The 13669-nt window shown below is 37.0% G+C and overlaps 1 protein-coding gene across 13 annotated transcripts in view; it reads left to right on the forward strand.

The window, feature by feature from the left end:
* Window positions 1–13669, forward strand: part of CDKAL1 (CDK5 regulatory subunit associated protein 1 like 1) — an 811149-nt gene that overhangs the window by 273886 nt on the left and 523594 nt on the right. The gene's annotated exons all lie outside the window — the stretch shown is intronic.

Here is a 13669-nt window from a genome sequence, read left to right on the forward strand (position 1 = left end):
AGGAGGCCTGGGTGGGAGGAGTTTTCCTCCCAGGAGGTTGGGGTAAGGCGGGCAGCTTGCAGCAGGTGACTGACTGTCCATTTAAGGACCTGCTGGCTCCCTCATTCTCTCTCTGATAACCGGTATTTGTCTTGGCCCTGCTTTAGTTCGTGATCTCCAAAAGCTAGAGATAGGCAGTTGAATTTTACTTAGATTATTTTCATGGTAATTAGAACTGAAATATTCAAATTTGGAGAATTTGTTGAAATTAAAATGGTGAGTAATTGCATAAATGCTTAGGCATTACTTTTCCATTTCAATTTAAAACACTTCCTCTCTCTTCATTATATAATTACACCATTATTTGGCCCAAACAATTTGTTATTTTCCCACACAGGTTAGACAGTCATCTGAATTTAGCTTTCTAGTTTCAACACAGTTGAAATACAAGATTTTTTTTTTCTTTTTCCAGGATGTTTTGACCCATGTTAGAACAATACCTTTTATTCCAGGCGCCAAAATGTGGTACCTGTTATACATTATAGAATTAGCTTTAGCTAGTGTTTCCTGTGAGATTTCACCCCGGCAGACGTCAGCCTCCAGAGCCACTGAGGAAGCGAAAACAATACGCTCTCCTTGCTGATATGCCTTTACTTTTCAGTGTATTCTGAGGGCTAGTATTCAGCGTTTGCTGCTGCTGTTGTTGTTGATACGTTGAGTGTGTGCGGGTGGTGAAGCCTTCAGGAGATTGACCCCCCAGGTCAGCCTTTGCTGCAGGCCACTTCCTGTATGTTGTCCTTCAGAATATTCGGAAGTGAAGTTTTAGTGTTCCTTAGTTTAACAGCAGGTAAGTGTTAACTGTGGAGCCCCAGGAAGTAAATAAATGGTATTTCTGATATCATCATGGAAATTTGGCTTCAGCTCTGGTGGATAAGAATAGTATCGTTTTTTGTTTGTTTTTTTGTTTGTTTGTTTGGTTTTTTTACAAATACAGATTCCTTGGTTCCGTGGTGGTAGGTCCTGATTCAGTAAGTTTGGTAAGGGGGCCAGGTATTTGTACCTAAAAAGAAAAAGCCCAAACAAAAAACCCAAACCCAAACCAAACCAAAACAATATCAACAAAAAAACCCTCCAAGATGGAGAGAACATTTAGCGGTGGAAGGGAAGGAAACTCTGTGTGTGTGGGTGTGTGGGGGGTGTATGCACATGCATACATTTTTGTGTGTGCTTTATATACAAATACACATTTAGTTGGTTATATTTTGTTTAAAGGAGTATGTGTTACTGCTTTTTGACTTTGGGGTATATTGGGAATATGTCCTACATGCCAGAATTATATATGTATATTTAAAAAAGGTTTTATTTATTTATTTGAGAAAGAGAGAGAGAGAGTGAGAAAACGAGTAGGGGGGGCGGGCAGAGGGAGAAGCAGGCTCCCTGCGGAGCAAGGAGCCCAATGTGGGACTTGATCCCAGGACCCTGAGATTATGACCTGAGCCAAAGGCAGACGCTTAACCGACCTAGGCACCCAGGTGCCCCAGAATTATATTTTAAAAGGATAAATCCTATATATTTATTTCTTACAAATACATAAAGCCTCGATGTGATCACACATGGGTATACATGATTTATACACCCAGTGCGTAAATAAAGGTTACTGTGGTAAGAGATAAATAATTATCTTCAGGGGCCCTGGTTTAGTTCAGTTTTGTTTTGTTTCTTGTGTGGATATTCATAAGTTAATTCAAGGCTGTAGCAGAGTCACTCTGTATGGGTCTCCCAGCTCTAATTGTCCGGCTGTCTTTGCTTCACTAACAGTCTCTTTGAATGGTGCAGATAATAGCTTAACATTAATCTTTTGTACTGCTATCATTGTTTTATAAAACTAAAAATAGCATTGTAGGTGGAATAGAAGAAAAGTTTTGGAAAAGTATGTGCTTTATGGTTGACAGAATTTCATCATCTTCCACCATGCTATTTTGGTAAACACATTCAGAAAACAGTTGTTGCTATTATGGGTGTGGGACTTTGTCTCCCAGGGAGTAAACCACTAGCTACAAATAGAACACACTGAAAATCTGACTGGAATTATTGTTACTTATTATATTTCTTCTATGAATCAATTGGTATGTCATCTGACCCAGGCCAATATTCAGGGAAGCCTTTTTTTTTTTTTTTTTTGCTTTTATCTGTATATCTTCAATTCTAAAGATTATCATAGAAATGTAAGGAAACTTAGCTAGATGACATAGAATCATCTGCAGCAATGGTTTCTGTAGACCTTGATGGATTTTTGCTGGTCTCTGGTGAAATGAGAAATAAAAGGAAAATATAGTGAATTTTCCCTGAAGCTAGATGTGTGATCCTTCATCATTATATTCCTCCTATTTCTGTGTTAAAATGGGCTATTTTTAAATAAAATAATGACAGTACAGGGTAGTTTAGCATTTTTTTTTTTAATGTCTTTACTTGGCAAAATAAAAAGTTGGCACCTGATTTGGTAGGACAGGTGTTAAGTGTGTGCATTTTAAAGTTGATGTCTCTGCAACATCTCAAGGTTTGGGAACTGCTGATGGAAAATGTACAGACAGGTAAATTGAAAATGGATGGTCTTTGATGAATACTTTGGCCCTTTGGTTTCTCTTACTGGGTCGTGTATTTGGCCTGGTGTACACATTGTGTTGTGTTTATATCCTGCATATGGTCTCTGGCCTTATAGTTCTAGTCTCCAGGCTTCCGTTTGTTCCTAGCTGCCTGACCTTGAAGACGAGGAGGGCTGGCTCATCCTTTTGCCTGGCAGGTCCATATTGTCTCCTTGCGTCTTCTCCATTCCTGATTTCCCTTTCCCTGCCTCGTTGTATCTTATTGGATTTGTTTCCAAGAAGATCCAGTTATAAATGCCAGCCGACCTTTTAGCTCAGCACTGCTCCTGGCTCTGTAACCAGGTACTGACTTGACAGCTGGTCTGGTTTATTATGAAACCAGCAATAGCTGTGGGTATGGATACTCTACTAGTGTGCACAGCACTGTGCAGGATGTGACAACACTCAGATGAGTCAAATATATGCCTGTCCCCTAAGTAAATTGTCAACCACTAAGAATATTAAACACACAATTGTGTATTCTTTTTTTTTTCACTTTTTTTTTTATTGTGGTAAAACACACATAACATAAATTTTACCATCTTAACTTTTTAAGTGTACAGTTCAGTGGTATTAAATACATTCACATTTTTGTGAAATCATCACAACACCCACTCCCGTAATTCTTTTCCTCTTGTAAAACTGGAACTCTGGACCCCTTAAACAGTAACTTCACATTCTCCCCTCCCCACAGCCACTGGCAGCTTTCTGCCTCTGAATTTGGCTACTCTGAGTTCCTCATACAAGTGGACTCCAAAAAGCATTTGTCTTTTTGTGACTGGCTTATTTCATTTAGTATATTGTCTTCAAAACTCATACATATATTGTAGCATATTGCAGAATTTTTGTTCTTTCTAAGAGTGAATTCACTAGCCCAGTGTATTTTCCTTGTCCATTCATCTGTCAGTGGACATTGGGTTGATTCCACATTGTAGCTATTGTAAGGAATGATGCTGCTATGAATACGGGTGTATAAATACCTCTTTGAGACCTGCTTTCAGTTCTTTCAGTTACATACCTAGAAGTGGAATTGCTAGATCCTAGAAGTAGAATTGCTGGTAAATTCTATTTTTTAAATTTTTTGAGGAACTGCCGTATTCTTTCCACAGTGCACCATTTTACATTCTTACCAGCAGTGCATGAGGGTTCCAGTTTCTCTATTTATTTGCCAGCACTTACTGTTTCCTGTTTGTTTGTTTGTTTGTTTTTTGATAACCAATCTAATGGGTTGAGATGGCATTTTCTTGTAGTTTTGATTTGCATTTCCGTAATGATTAATCATGTTGAGTATCTTTTCATGTGCTTGTTGGATATTTGTATGTCTTTGGAGAAATGTCTGTTTAAGTCCTTTGCCCATTTTTTAATTGGGTTGTTTGTTTTGTTGTTGTTGAGTTTTAGGATTCTCTGTAATTCTGTTAATCTCTTATCAGATATATGATTTGTAATTCCCCCCCCCCTATTCTGTAGGTTACTTTTTTACTCTGTTGAAAGTATCTTTTGGAGAAAAAAATTTTAATTTTTCTTAAATCCAGTTTGTTTTCTTCTTTTGTTGCCTATGCCTTTGGTGTCATATCCAAAAAATCATCGCCAAATCCAAGGTCACGAAGCTTTTATCTTATGTTTTCTTCTCAGAGTTTCATTGTTTTAGGTCTCACATTTAGCTTTTTGATGCGTTTTTGAGTAAATTTTTTTATATGGTGTCTGGAAAGTGTCCAACTTCATTATTTTGCATGTGGATATCCAGTTTTCTCAGCATCATGTATTGAAAAGACTGTCCTTATCTCATCGAATAGCTTGGCACCCTTGAGAAAAGGATTTGACCATGTATGTGTGGGTTTACTTCTGGGTTTCCATTTTATTCCACTGGCCTATAAGTCTGTGTTTTGCTAATACCAAACTGTTTTTGGTAACTATAGCTTTGCAGTAAGTTTTGAAATCAGTAGGGTAAACTCTTTAGCTTTATTCTTTCTCAAGATTGTTTTGGCTATTTGGTGTCCCTTGAGATTCCATTTGAATTTTAGGATCCCCCCGCCCCCCCCCCCCCCGCAAAAAACATCATTGGGATTTTGATAGGGATTGCATTGGATCCGTATACCACTTTGGGTAGTATTGATACTTTAAAAATATTCATCCAATCTATGATCATGCGATGTGTTTCCTTTATGTCTTTTTCAGTTTCTTTCAGCAATGTTTTGTACTTTTTATCGTATAAGTCTTTCACTTTGATTAAGTTAATTCCTGAGTATTTTATTCTTTCTGATGTAGTTGTAAATGGAGTTGTTTTTGTAATTTCCTTTTCATATTTTTCATTGTTCATGTATAGAAATGCAACTGGTTTTTGTGTATTGACTCTTGTTCATGATACTTTGCCGGATTCATTTATTCTAACAGCGTGTGTTGGTGGGTATTTTTGGAATTTTCTACAGAGAAGATCATGTCATCTGTAAACAGATAATTTTACTTCTTCCTTTCCAATTTGGATGCCTTTCGTTTCTTTAACTTGTCTAGTTGCTCAGGCTGGAACTTCCAGAACTGTGTTGAATGGGTAAAAGTGAGCATCCTTTCCTTGTTCCAGATTATAAAAGAAAAGCTTTCAGTTGTTTACCTTGAGTGTGAGCCTTGCTGTGAGTTTTTCACATACGACCTTTATTTTGCTGAGGACGTTTTCTTCTATTCCTAGTTTATTGATTGTTTTCATCACAAAAGATGTTGAATTTTTCAAAGGCTTTCTCTGCATCAATTGAGATTATCATGTGTGGTTTTTTCTCCTTAATTCTGTTGATATGGCATATTACATGGATTGATTTTTTTTTTTAAAGATTTTATTTGAGAGAGAAAGCACACGCAAGTGAGAGCAAGAGAGCAGGAGTAGGGGGAGGGGCAGAGGGAGAAGCAGACTCCCTGTTGAGCAGGGAGCCCAACTCTCCCACTCTCTGGCTGAATCCCAACACCCTGGGATCATGACCTGAGCTGAAGGCAGACGTTTAACTAACTGAGCCAGGCATCCCTACGTGCATTGATTTTTGTATGCTGAACTATTCTTATATTCGAAGAATAAATCCCACTTGATTATAATGTATAATCCTTTTAATATGCTAATGAGTTCTGTTTGCTAGTATTTTGTTGAGGATTTTTGCATCCATGTATGTCATAAGGGATATTATAGGTCTGTAATTTTTCCTGTGGTGTCATTGTCTGGCTTTAGTATCAAGCTAACTCTGCCCTTATAGAATACATTAGGAAGTGTTCCCTTCTCTTCAATTTTTTGGGAAAGATTGAGAAGGATTGGTATTGCTTCTTTAAGTGTTAGGTAGAATTCACCAGTGAGGCCATCAGGTTCCAGGCTTTTCTTTGTTAGGAGATTTTTGATTACTGATCAAGCTTTTTAGTGGTTATAGACCTATTTAGATTCCCTATTGCTTCATGACTTGCTCTAGGTAGGTTTTGTGTTTTCAGGAATTTGTCTATTTCAACTAGGTTTTCCAATTTGTTGGTACACAGTTGTTCATAGTACTGTATATTTCTTTAGAATTGTTAGTAATGTCCCACTTTCATTTCTGATTGTAGTAATTTGAGTGTTTTTTTCTTAGTCCATGTAGCTAAAGGTTTGTCAATTTTGTGGATCTTTTCCTAGAACCAGCTTTTTTGTTGATTTTCTCTGGTGTTTTTCTATTCTTTATCTCATTCTTCTCTAATCTTTATTATTTCCTTCTGCTAGCTTTGGTTTTAGTTTACTCTTCTTTTTCTCTTTTCCTAAGTTATAAAGTTGGGTGTTGATATGAGATCTTTCTTTCAAAAAGAAAAACATGTTTATAGTGATAAATTTTCTCTTTTGTACTTCTTTGTCTATCCCATAAGTTTTGGTGTGTGGTTATTTTTGTTTTCCTTCATCAGTAAGTATGTTCTCCTTTGATCCACTGGTTGTTTAAAAGTGTGCTGTTTAATTTCCACGGTTTTGTTCATTTCTGTGTCCTGATTTCCGACTTCATTTGTTGTGTTCAGAGAAGATACTTTTAAATATGGAGACTTAATCTTGTCCTAACGTGTGATCTGTCCTGGAATATGTGCCATGTGTATTCTGTTGCTGTTGGGTAGAATGTTCTGTTAGATCTAGATGGTTCGTTGTATTGCTTAGCTTCTCTGTGTCCCTACTTTCCTCCTTTCTGATTTTTCTGTTCATTATTGAGAGTGGGTATTAAAGTCTCCAACTACTATTGTAGAGCTATTTCTTTTTTGAATTCTGTCAGTTTTTGCGTCATATTTTGATGGTGTGTCATTAGTGTGTAAATGTCTATCCTTCTTATATCTTCTTGTTGTATTGAATCTTTTATCAACTTATAAATGTGCTTCTTTGTCTTGAATTCCATTTTTTGATTTAATGCCTGTTTGTGTGGTATTAGTATAGCAACCCCTGTTCTCTGTGGTTATTAAGTGCTTGGAATATCTTGTTCCATCCTTTTACTTTCAACCTGTGTGTGTCTTTGGATCTAAAGCGAGTCTCTTGTGGACAACATATAGTTGGATCATGTGTTTTTATTGGTTCTGCCAACCTCTGTCTTTTGATTGGAGAGTTTAATTCATTTGCATTTAATTACTCATAAGGAGGGACTGACTTCGGTCTTTGTGCCGTTTGTTTGTTTTCTGTATGCCTTTTGCCCCTAATTTATTGCATTATTGTTTTCCTTTGCATTTAGTTGATTTTTTATGGTGAAACTTTTAAGTAACTTTCTCATTTCCTTGTGTTTGTGTTTTGTAGCTGTTTCATTATGATTACCATGGGGATTACGTTTAACATCCTACAGTTATAGCACTAATTTGAGTGTATACCAGCCTAATGTCAATGACCTGTAAAACCTGTGCTCCTTTACAGCTCATCCCCACATCTTTTGATTGTGGAAGCTGAATCCCTCTAGCGAATTGTTCATTTTGCTTCTTGTACTCCTCAGCTCCAGAATTTCTTTTTTTTTATGCTTTCTGCTCTTTTATTTTCATTTTTCATCCTTTGTTCTCTTGATTTTTGCATATTTTTTGTTCTTTGAACATCTTTAAGACAGTTGTTTTAAAGTCTTTGTCTAGTATAATCTGCCATAGGTCTTTTTGGGGGACAGTTTCTATTGACTTACATTTTTTTCCTTTGGGCCATACTTTCCTGTTTCTTTGTATGTCTTGTGATTTTTCCCACCACACCTGATATTTGAATCTAATAATCTGGTAACTCGGGAAATCAGATTCTCCCCCTTCACAGGTTTTGCTGGGTTTTGTTATCGTTTATTTTAATTGTTATATGCTTTGTTTGTGGTGAGGATCAGCCTGAGGTATGAATTTAAGATCTTCTCGGGTCTTTTTTTGATCCTTTTTCTGGGCGTGTGTGGTCACTGTGTAATTTTGCTCGTATGTGCAGTTGTTTTTGAGTGTGCTAATCTTTACTATCTGGGCTCTCCAAAGGGAAGAAAGTGAAACATGAAGGGAAGAGGAGGGATGCTGGCCCTTTAAATCTTCCGACAGTCACTTCAGCTAGAGAGGTTGAGACTTTTAACAGTGTGGGGAGGTGCTACAATGGCTGTCACGTCTTTATTTTGAGCCTCTGTGTTAAGAAGCGGCACTCAGAGCATCATTCCTGATATTTTGAGGGCAGCGTTCTTTTTGCCCACCCTAGCGCCCACATGCTGTGTGTAAGCTGCTCTCAGAACACATGTACAGCTGCCTTGCTACATGGCTGGGGGTAAGGCATGGGCAGGACGGGTAGCTGCTCCTGTGTGCTAAGAGCTGAAATTACCCGAAAGTTGCCATCCAGATCTTCCCCTGGAAGTTGCAAGCTGTTAGCAGACACCAGAGTTCCAAAGCTGTTACATCAGATAGATTCTGCAGTTATTCTCAAGGTGAGGACACCCTTTCCTGGAGCTTCCCAATCCCCCCTCCACCTAGGATCCTCCCCACCCATCATGTGTTCTTATAGAAAGTAAGTTGCATCTTAAGAGAGGTAAAGTACAATCAGTGATACAGGAGTTTCAGATAAGGTAGATTCATCTTTGGGGACTCCTGGCTGGCTCAGTTGGAAGAGCATGCGACTCTTGATCTCAGGGTCCCAAGTTCGAGCCTCATGTTGGGTAGAGTTTACTTAAAAAAAAAAAAAAAAAAAAAAAAGATTTGGGTAAATTTCTTAATCTTTTTCAACTTCAGTTTCCTCTATGAAAATTAGTGACAAAAATACTGATATCAAGATTTCTGTGAGGATGAATGAAACCATGCAGAATGCCTGACTGAGTGTCCAGCATTGAGCAACCACCTTTTATTATTGTTAGTAACCCTCTTCCCATCCCCACCCCCACCCAAACCAGGTGATTTTAAAGGTTGTGGTGCTTTTTACATAGATTAATGGGTGGTGATGATAAGGGTAATTGTTTTAAAGGGAATGGGAAATAAGGATATACAGCTTAAATATGTGGGAACATCAGTTTGAAGCAAAGGATGTCCCCCCAGTAGCTAATGGAGGTAGAATAAGAGATAATGTAGCTGCAGTTGTTTTTGAATTCAGTGTGAGTACGAGAAAGTTCAGCTGCTGCTAAGCTCCCTCCCTCCTTCCCTCCCTCCCTTTCTTTTTCAAAAGGAAAAGCAATTTCAGAAAGGTAGCAGTTGAAGAGAGAGACCATAATTGTTAGAAATAGATTTTGGAGTTGGGGACAGAAGATGGAGTCAGTAACCTGGTGGAGAGATTCAGTTTAGGTGGGAGGGTTCCTGGCCGCAGGAAGCTTAGAGAATGTAAGGTTTTGGGACTGTATTTTGTGAGTTTTTAAGGGTGTCAATTTTCCTTTGCTTGTTCAGGATTTTGATCTTGGCAAATGGGTATTATCTTATCATTTGAAGATCTAATCAGATCCTGCTGATAGGAGTATCTTTTACATTTGTTTAAAAGATCAAAAGGTTTTATAATTTTCCTGGAAATACTTTTAAAACCAACATGAGGGCTCACAATAGGCTATATTTAACAGTCAAGTCTGGCACAACCTACCCTGTGGGAACCTTTTGTTTCCTGAGGTGGTTTTTTTTTTTTTTTTTCCTTTTTTCTTTTTGGTTTGCTTCATTTTACTTCAATATGGGAGAATGTGACTGGCCCACAGCATGATTTTTGTAAGGTTTAGCTCTATAAAGGGCTTATTATTTTGTAAAGTTGAAGCTTTGAGGAGTACTGTACTTTGTCAGTTGATTAAAAGTAAATAAGGATTGAATTATATGAATGAAACTGAATATACTAGTTTGAAGTGTTAATGTCTGAGTCCACAATAATTTTTTTGCATATTAAATGTATTTTTGATCCTAAAATGCAGAGAGAAACAGAATTCTGAGTCACATAGGCTTTTTTTCCTCCCCCATAAAAGTATAACTCTGATTTTTAAATTATTTCAGAACTTGTGATATTTAAAGATGCTCTTTAAAAGAAAAAAACTGAATATGTTAAAACTTTTAGTTTTCGTTTGCTTTCTGTGGTTTAGGTATTAAATTTGACATTTTGTTATGCATTTGAGCCCTTTGAAATATTTTAATTTGTGAAAATTGTTATTTCATCTCTTTGGTTTCCGTAACTTAAAAATATTCTGCCACAGATGCTTTTTAAGACTTAAGAGTTCTACTGCTGAATTGAATGCCGAATCTGTCTCTGCGTTTGAGGTGTTTCGTTCCTCCTTGGCCTGTGGCCCTATGACACCCTTACACCAAGCAGCAGTAGGTGTGGCGTGCTCGCTTTATTATTCTGTTGGGACAGTTGAGGGCTCTTCAGGATTTTCCATCTTCCTTGGAGTTTCACAGGCAGCTCGTTTTTGTTTTGGCTTGCAACAGCCAGCCTTCAAAGATCTTTTGTTTTCTGACGGTTGAAGAAGTTGGCTTGATGTTCTTACTCCCAGACAATTATTTAATTGTTCACAGATAACTGAAAGTATCTAGTAAAGGTTTCTGTGATGAATCCCTTTATTTTATTGGAAGCTTGTCGTTTGGAAATGATTGGTCATTATGCTTCCCAGTGATTGAGAAAATTGTTTTTAACCCAAATATCATCAAAAACTCATTCTTTCTTCTCTGATTTTGTTGTGCACATTTTTCTTATGTATCATAACAGATCTCTCTCTTTTTTAAGTGTAAGGCATAGCAGATTTAATGCTTGAGATAGTGCTGTTATAACATGCTTGAAGAAAATAGCGCCTTATAGAAATTTTCACTTTATCAAAAGAATATATTTGGATAACTGCAGATAAGGATGATCCTATCTTATACAATAAAGAGTTTAGAACTTCAAAAACATATCACATCAGCAATCCTAATTAACCCCAGGGGAGCAGTTTAGTGAAGAATATTTTGAGTTCTTAATGTAATATTTATACTTACTGGCTTATTTTGATTATTACAAATGTTTCCAAATATCAACTTTTTTTATTAAAATGTTCTAGTGGATTTTCATGAGTGAGTTTTCCATGGGGGATACATTCCCACCTTTGTTAAGTGAGCCAGTAGGAAAATATGATTTGGTTTCCACAGTTGGTTTAAGCCAACCCATCAGCAGCACATCTGTTCCATAAAGTTAGGTACAACCTACAACATGATAATGCATAATTATTTCTTTACAGAATTGTTTAGAACAGTCACATTAAACAACCAGTGGCTGACAGTTACCAATCACTTACTAGGTATAGACGCTCTTTTAATACTTTAATACATGTGTTCATCATTGATGTTATAAATGTTTCAAATACACATTTCCCTTTACTTCTGTTTTCCTTCCCCTTCTTCAGGCTGGCGTCCCTCAAGACAGTTACTTTTAAGAAATAGCCCAAGTCAGAAATAGTAGTAGCTTTTATTAAGATTGTGCAATTAATTTATGGATCTCTCCATTGGCAATAGAAATAAGCGAAAGGGGTCAGGAGACGTGAAGTAGTTTCAGGAGGCAAAGAGAGCAGATTCTCTGCAAGAGTGCTGATTTACCCAAGAGTGCTGATTTACCCGTCATAAAGGGATATCATAGGTGAAGGAATGGTAGGGCTTGCTGCATTGAACGTTACCATGGTGCCACGTGAGAAGGGCAGAGAGAGCAGAATTTAAAAAGATACGGTATATCAAATGAAATGACGACACATTTTGCCCCAGAGCCATCAAAAAAATGAAAAGCAGAATTTGTAAAGAAGGATGAAATGGCTGGTTTGGGCTAGTGGATGGAAAAGCAGCTTAGTCTTAGATTTCCAAAGACTAAAAGAGAGAGACACATGTTTCAGACAACTAACTTCATATGTAGGATGATAAGTACTGGCCATATCTTTGAATACTTGTATCTCATGTCAGATGATTGACTAATTTATTATTTGCATCTGTATGTAGGTAGGATGTTTGACACACATTTATTCTGGGGAGTCAGATTGTTAGAGAAATAGCATGAAGTTTGAAATTTGGCAGGCCTAGATTTGAATCTCAGCTACAACATAGTTGTATGTTTCTAGGAATTGGAGCATTTTTTTCTAGATTGTCCATTTCTTCTAGATTTCTTCCAGATTGTTGTATAGCAACTATATATGCTATATAGTTGTTAATAGTAGAATCTTATGTCTCATTGTATTTCTGTGGTATCAGTTGATTATCAGACATGTTTGAAGTAGATTCATCTGTAAGATGGGGATAGTAACACTGAACTCTAGAGTGATGAATGAGGAGATCCTGTGTATAAAACATCCAGGAAAGTGATGCTCAGTCAAGACTAAACAAAAGTGCGTTACTCTCCCAGGAAAAGCCAGCAACCGTCTTCTCTTTTCCCTTCTCATGGAAATTGAAAAGAGAAGACCTATAGCAACTGGGAGACTAGAATTTGTGCTCATAAGAGAGAGGCCACAATCTGTGTTTTATCTTAAAAAAAAATGTTAAGGGCTTAGGAAGAAAAGAATGTTAGTTTTTTTTTTTTAATATTTTATTTATTTATTTAACAGAGATAGAAACAGCCAGCGAGAGAGGAAACACAAGCAGGGGGAGTGGGAGAGGAAGAAGCAGGCTCCTAGCGGAGGAGCCTGATGTGGGGCTCTATCCCATAACGCCGGGATCACACCCTGAGCTGAAGGCAGACGCTTAACCGCTGTGCCACCCAGGCGCCCCAAGAATGTTAGTTTTTTAAGATTATGTAGTTGGATAAATTGTAAAAATCATTTCAAAATATATGTGTTACTTAAGAGTGCCATGCAAAAATGATCAGAAATGAAGCATGGCAGGACATCCGGGTGCCTCAGTCAGTTAAGCGTCTGCCTTCAGCTCAGGTCATGATCTCAGAGTCCTGGGATTGAGCCTCTCGTTGGGCTCCCTGCTCAGCGGGGTGTCTGTTTCTCACTCTGCCTCTCCTGCTCCTGCTCTCTCTCTCACTCTCTTTCTCTCAAATGATTCAAAATCTTAAAAAAAAAAAAAAAGAAAGAAAGAAATTAAGCATTGCATATTTGGCCACTGAAACAGTGATTCGTATGTATCTCTTAGTCACATATTAACAAAATTACACATTGGTCAGGTTCAATTATTAAAAGTTCATTTTTTCTCCTTATTTTGAAATTTTAAAGCATTTGTATAATGATGGTGTTTTAAAATCTTGCTGTTCATTATACCAGTTGAATCAATGAAGAGTTTTTTTCTTGTTTGGTTTTGTTTGGTGTTGTTGGGACCTTTTGGCATAGGACTGTTCTGTTATGTTGTAACTATTTCTTTTATAATAAGAAAATTTGTTTAAATTATATTTTAAAATTATGAGAGTAGAGCCAGTGTTTTAGTTTTTCGAAGATAATTCTTTATCATGTCTACAGACTGTTGGGTAATCTATTTTTTTATTTTTCAAAACTAATGTCATTCTCCTTGTTTACTTTCTCTAATATAATCCTAGGGAGTATTCATTGGACTTGTTTTAATATATTTTTTCTGATTTCAGGAGTGTAAAAATGTTATCTGAAAATTTTTAAGGGTGTATATTTTTTTACGAGAATTCTATGTTGCCTATTTATTCTTATATCATTAGTTAAAAGTTAAATGAATGTGCTTTATTA

The sequence above is a fragment of the Ursus arctos genome, unplaced genomic scaffold, assembly GCF_023065955.2.
Source record: "Ursus arctos isolate Adak ecotype North America unplaced genomic scaffold, UrsArc2.0 scaffold_31, whole genome shotgun sequence".
In the NCBI taxonomy this organism is placed as follows: Eukaryota; Metazoa; Chordata; class Mammalia; order Carnivora; family Ursidae; genus Ursus; species Ursus arctos.